This window comes from Schistocerca cancellata, chromosome 3 (assembly GCF_023864275.1).
Source record: "Schistocerca cancellata isolate TAMUIC-IGC-003103 chromosome 3, iqSchCanc2.1, whole genome shotgun sequence".
Classification (NCBI taxonomy): Eukaryota; Metazoa; Arthropoda; class Insecta; order Orthoptera; family Acrididae; genus Schistocerca; species Schistocerca cancellata.
Genome location: NC_064628.1, coordinates 922,817,586 through 922,823,813, shown reverse-complemented (window position 1 = coordinate 922,823,813; position 6,228 = coordinate 922,817,586). Strand labels below are relative to the sequence as shown.

At 42.9% G+C, this 6,228-nt stretch overlaps 1 pseudogene; it reads right to left on the bottom strand.

Annotated features, from left to right (window-relative positions):
• Positions 1-220: 220 nt before the first annotated feature.
• On the bottom strand, positions 221-337 carry LOC126177834 (5S ribosomal RNA; annotated as a pseudogene).
• Between the last annotated feature and the right edge of the window lie 5,891 nt (positions 338-6,228).

Below are 6,228 nucleotides of genomic sequence, written 5' to 3'. Positions count from 1 at the left end.
AAGGACACTGAAACTAAAGCACTCCGTCTTCAGGCCACTAGTGGCCCATCGGGACCATCCGACCGCCGTATCATCCTCAGATGAGGATGCGGATAGGAGGGGCGTGTGGTCAGCACACCGCTCTCCCGGTCGTTATGATGGTTTTCTTTGACCGGAGCCGCTACTAGTCGGTCAAGTAGCTCCTCAATTGGCATCACGAGGCTGAGTGCACCCCGAAAAATGGCAACAGCGCATGGCGGCTGGATGGTCACCCATCCAAGTGCCGGCCACGTCCGACAGCGCTTAACTTCGGTGATCTCACGGGAACCGGTGTATCCACTGTGGCAAGGCCGTAGCCTACTGAAACTAAAACTAGGCACTAAATGATTGGACGTCAACGAATCACCACAGAACGTGGGGTCCGGAGGCTTGTCTGCTCTGTAAAGTAGGATAGGTGGTGATCTGTGGTATCTCTGCCGAAAGGCCACAGTGCTGGTGCACGCCGAAGTGCTTTGGAGCGCACCGTTCATCGCACACTTTTGAACATGGAGCTCCACAGCAGACCACCCCTACGTGTTCACATGCTGACCCAACGACATCGTCAGTTACGACTGCATGGGCACTGGACCACCGGTATTCGACCGTCGATCAGTGGAAACGTGTCGGGTCTTAGGATGAATCTCATTTTCGCTACACTAGGTGGGAGCAGTATTATGTTATGGGAGACATTCTCCTGCTCTTGCATGGGACCTGTGGTAGTGACAGAAGACACGCTGACAGCAGCAAACCACCTGTATCCTTTCACGCTTGATGTCTATCCCAACGGCGATGTCGTCTTCCGGCAGTATAATTGTTCGTGTCTCGCAGCCAGAACTGTGTTACAGTGGTTTGAGAAACATCGCAGTGAACTCACTTTGATGTCTCTGCGACCAAATTCGCCTGATGTAAATCCTGTGGAACCCATCTGGATCGTTATTGGGTGCCACCACCACGCACGCAAATCAGCGGCCCGTTATTTACGCGAAATACACGACCTATTCGTAGAAATCTAATGCCACATACCACCACAAGCCTACCAGGAAACTGTCGGATCCTTGATACGCAGAACCAGTGATGTATTTCGGTCCAGAGACGGACAAACAAGTTATTAAACAGCTGGTCTTAATGTTTTGGCTTATCTGTGTACATTCTTCATGTGGTTTAGATGCACAGCTTTCCAAAATCGGACGCTTTGTTCAGAAGGTGCTAAATTCTTGCTGTCTTTGACCCCCGTCATTTTAGCAGTTTTCTCTCCAACTTCTTTAGGCAGGTGTGAGTGGCTTCTCCTTTGCACACTATTGGGTTTACTAATGCTTTTCCCACTTCACTTAAAAACATTGTTCAGGAAATCCTTAAATGTCAGGCATGTCAATCATTGGGAAACCGAGGCAAGTGGCCAGAGTCAGGTCTTCCTTGAGGTTGAATAAGTAGTGCACGTTTCATCTATAGTGTCTATTCCTGTTTTTGTCTTCTTGTTCATTGATATAATTTCTGGTTTCTTCTCGTCTGCAGTATCAGCGTCAATGATATCTTCGTGATTCAAAGATGAAAGAAGGATAACTTTTTTCGATTCTTTGGCACATCTACTATGGTACTATCCTTTCTGAACCGAAAAGGCTGCTTTTTAAATCACGACCTCGCGCGCAAACAAACTCTGGAGGTAGCTCTCTCTTATTCTTTCTAAGAGTAAATGCTACCGTCAGTTTCTTCTTCAGGAGTTCTTCAGCCAGTGAAATGGAACAAAACCAGGTGTCAAGTGTCACATTTCTCCCTGTCCCTTCGATGGACCGTACGAGCCTTTTTTACTACCTCCTTAGTTGACTCTGACAATGAAAACTGGTCTCTAGTTGTTCCTCGACATAGATTTCCGTCCCTAAAGCGTACCACGTTCTAGCACCGCACAAGGTGAAGATCTTCAATTCGTATTTTGCTGGCTTGCTTGGTATGTAATGACGGAAACAGGTTGGTTGGTTGGTTGGTTGTTTGGGGAAGGAGACCAGACAGCGTGGTCATCGGTCTCATCGGATTAAGGAAGGATGGGGAAGGAAGTCGGCCGTGCCCTTTCAGAGGAACCATCCCGGCATTTGCCTGGAGTGATTTAGGGAAATCACGGAAAACCTAAATCAGGATGGCCGGACGCGGGATGACGGAAACAGCATTTGCCTCTAAATGCAACCAGTTGTTCATCCACCGTCCTATATTCAGATACAGCATAACGATTGTCACGGTTCGACAGAAATAATTCAAACACTTCTCTGAATGTAGCTTGAGCTCTGATGTTGCAACTAGGACAGTTTTTCATCCATCTAGTAATTTAATCCTTTCAAACAAAGAAATCATGCATGCTTTCATTATCTGCTGTACTTACTCGTAGTTCTACGTTGTCTTCATCCTCCGTTTCCGAGTGGCTGCGATGTCTGTTTTCTCTCCTTTCCTTTTCTCTTCTTCGGATGACTTATCTAATACTTCTTGCAGAAGCTTCCGAATTCTTTCTTGTTCTACTTCGTAACGATCCATTGCTGAATCAACCACATAGAGTGACCACAAACAAGCAACTGCTACGGAATACAACTAAGCTTTCTCAGCGCACAATAACATGAAGAGTCGCGCGGCGTGTTGACAACTACCCAGGGCTTATTCTTGGATATTGTCTTGGAAATCGGGCTTCTATTGTAGATACCATTTTAGCTCAACGCTCGCACGTAACTTTCTACATACTTACTCCTACCCAATACGTAATAAACCATCGATAAGAATGACTGGGGTCTTGTGAACACATTTATTGACAATTTATTGACATTTATTACATTTATTGACATTTATTGACGATTTACATTTATTGACGATTACATTTACATTTATTGACGATTCAAGAGAAGGAGAAAGGAGTGACGCAATAAACAAATTGTGGTTGCCAGGATCAAGATAACAAAGGGATTGACAGTTGAGCATGAAAGGGAAATACGGCATCGGTTTGCCGTTTTAAACGCGCAAACCTAATTGAATGCAGTTGCAGCAGCTGTATGTACTGACTACGTTCATACGGTTCCCATAAGGGCCTAAAGCGCAATGCTAAGTTCACTTTGTAGAATATTAATAGTCTTATAACTATCCAAAACAATTTCACAATTAGTTTCATGTTGTTGTTGTTGTGGTCTTCAGTCCTGAGACTGGTTTGATGCAGCTCTCCATGCTACTCTATCCTGTGCAAGGTTCTCCATCTCCCAGTACCTACTGCAACCTACATCCTTCTGAATTTGCTTAGTGTACTCATCTCTTGGTGGTCTCCCTCTACGATTTTTACCTTCCACGCTGCCCTCCAGTACTAAATTTGTGATCCCTTGATGCCTCAGAACATGTCCTACCAACCAATCCCTTCTTCTAGTCAAGTTGTGCCACAAACTCATCTTCTCCCCAATTCTGTTCAATACCTCCTCATTAGTTATGTGATCTACCCATATAATCATCAGCATTCTTCTGGAGCACCACATTTCCAAAACTTCTGTTCTCTTCTTGTCTAAACTATTTATCGTCCACGTTTCACTTCCAAACATGGCTACACTCCATACAAATACTTTCAGAAACGACTTCCTAACACTTGAATCAATACTCGATGTTAACAAATTTCTCTTCTTGAGAAACCCTTTCCATACCATTGCCAGTCTACATTTTATATCATCTCTACTTCGACCATCATCAGTTATTTTGCTTCCCAAATAGCAAAACTCCTATACTACTTTAAGTGTCTCATTTCCTAATCTAATTCCCTCAGCATCGCCCGACTTAATTCGACTACATTCCATTATCCTTGTTTTGCGTTTGTTGATGTTCATCTTATACCCTCCTTTCAAGACACTGTCCATTCCGTTCAACTGCTCTTCCAAGTCCTTTGCTGTCTCTGACAGGATTACAATGTCATCGGTGAACCTCAAAGTTTTTATTTCTTCTCCATGGATTTTAATACCTACTCCGAATTTTTCTTTTGTTTCCTTTACTGCTTGCTCAATCTACAGACTGAGTAACATCGGGGACAGGCTACAACCCTGTCACACTCCCTTCCCAACCACTGCTTCCCTTTCATGCCATCTGGTTTCTGTACAAATTGTAAATAGCCTTTCGCTCCCTGTATTTTACCCCTGCCACCTTCAGAATTTGAAAGATAGTATTCCAGTCAACATTGTCAAAAGCTTTCTCTAAGTCTACAAATGCTAGAAACGTAGGTTTGCCTTTCCTTAATCTTTCTTCTAAGATAAATCGTAGGGTCAGTATTACCTCACGTGTTCCAACATTTCTACGGGATCCAAACTGATCTTCCCCGCGGTCGGCTTCTACCAGTTTTTCCATTCGTCTGTAAAGAATTCGCGTTAGTATTTTGCAGCTGTGACTTATGAAACTGATAGTTCGGTAATTTTCACATCTGTCAACACCTGCTTTCTTTGGGATTGGAATTATTATATTTTTCTTGAAGTCTGAGGGTATTTCGCCTGTCTCATACATCTTGCTCACCAGATGGTAGATTTTTGTCTGTACTGGCTCTCCCAAGGCCGTCAGTAGTTCTAATGGAATGTTGTCTACTCCCGGGGCCTTGTATCGACTCAGGTCTTTCAGTGCTCTGTCAAACTTTTCACGCAGTATCATATTACCCATTTCATCTTCATTTACCTCCTCTTCCATTTCCATAATATTGTCCTCAAGAACGTCGCCCCTGTATAGACCCTCTATATACTCCTTCCACCTTTCTGCTTTCCCTTCTTTGCTCAGAACTGGGTTTCCATCTGAGCTCTTGATATTCATACAAGTGGTTCTCTTTTCTCCAAAGGTCTCTTTAATTTTCCTGTAGGCAGTATCTATCTTACCCCTAGTGAGATAAGCCTCTACATCCTTACATTTGTCCTCTAGCCATCCCTGCTTAGCCATTTTGCACTTCCTGTCGATCGCATTTTTGAGACGTTTGTATTCCTTTTTCCCTGCTTCACTTACTGCATTTATGTATTTTCTCCTTTCATCAGTTAAATTGAGTATCTCTTCTGTTACCCAAGGATTTCTACTAGCCCCCGTCTTTTTACCTAATTGAACCTCTGCTGCCTTCACTATTTCATTCCTCGAAGCTACCCATTCTTCTTCTACTGTATTTCTTTCCCCCATTCCTGTCAATTGTTCCCTTATGCTCTCCCTGAAACTCTGTACAACCTCTGGTTCTTTCAGTTTATCCAGGTCCCATGTCCTTAAATTCCCACCTTTTTGCAGTTTATTCAGTTTTAATCTACAGTTCATAGCCAATAGATTGTGGTCAGAGTCCACATCTACCCCTGGAAATGTCTTACAATTTAAAACCTGGTTCCTAAATCTCTGTCTTACCATTATATAATATATCTGAAACCTTTTAGTATCTCCAGGGTTCTTCCATGTATACAACCTTCTTTCATGATTCTTGAACCAAGTGTTAGCTATGATGAAGTTATGCTCTGTGCAAAATTCTACCAGGCGGCTTCCTCTTTCATTTCTTAGCCCCAATCCATATTCACCTACTACGTTTCCTTCTCTTCCTTTTCCTATTGTCGAATTCCAGTCACCCATGACTATTAAATTTTCGTCTCCCTTCACTACCTGAATAAATCTTTTATCTCATCATACATTTCATGAATTTCTTAATCATCTGCAGAGCTAGTTGGCATATAAACTTGTACTATTGTAGTAGGCGTGGGCTTCGTGTCTATCTTGGCCACAATAATGCGTTCACTATGCTGTTTGTAGTAGCTTACCCGCAGTCCTATTTTTTTATTCATTATTATCCCTACTCCTGCATTACCCCTATTTGATTTTGTATTTATAACCCTGTATTCACCTGACCAAAAGGAGAAAAAGGAGAAAATATAAAAATGCAGTAAATGAAGCAGGCAAAAAGGAATACAAACGTCTCAAAAATGATATCGACAGGAAGTGCAAAATGGCTAAGCAGGGATGGCTAGAGGACAAATGTAAGGATGTAGAGGCTTGTCTCACTAGGGGTAAGATAGATACTGCCTACAGGAAAATTAAAGAGATCTTTGGAGAGAAGAGAACCACTTGTATGAATATCAAGAGCTCAGATGGCAACCCAGTTCTAAGCAAAGAAGGGAAGGCAGAAAGGTGGAAGGAGTGTATAGAGGGTTTATACAAGGGCGATGTACTTGAGGACAATATTATGGAAATGGAAGAGGATGTAGATGA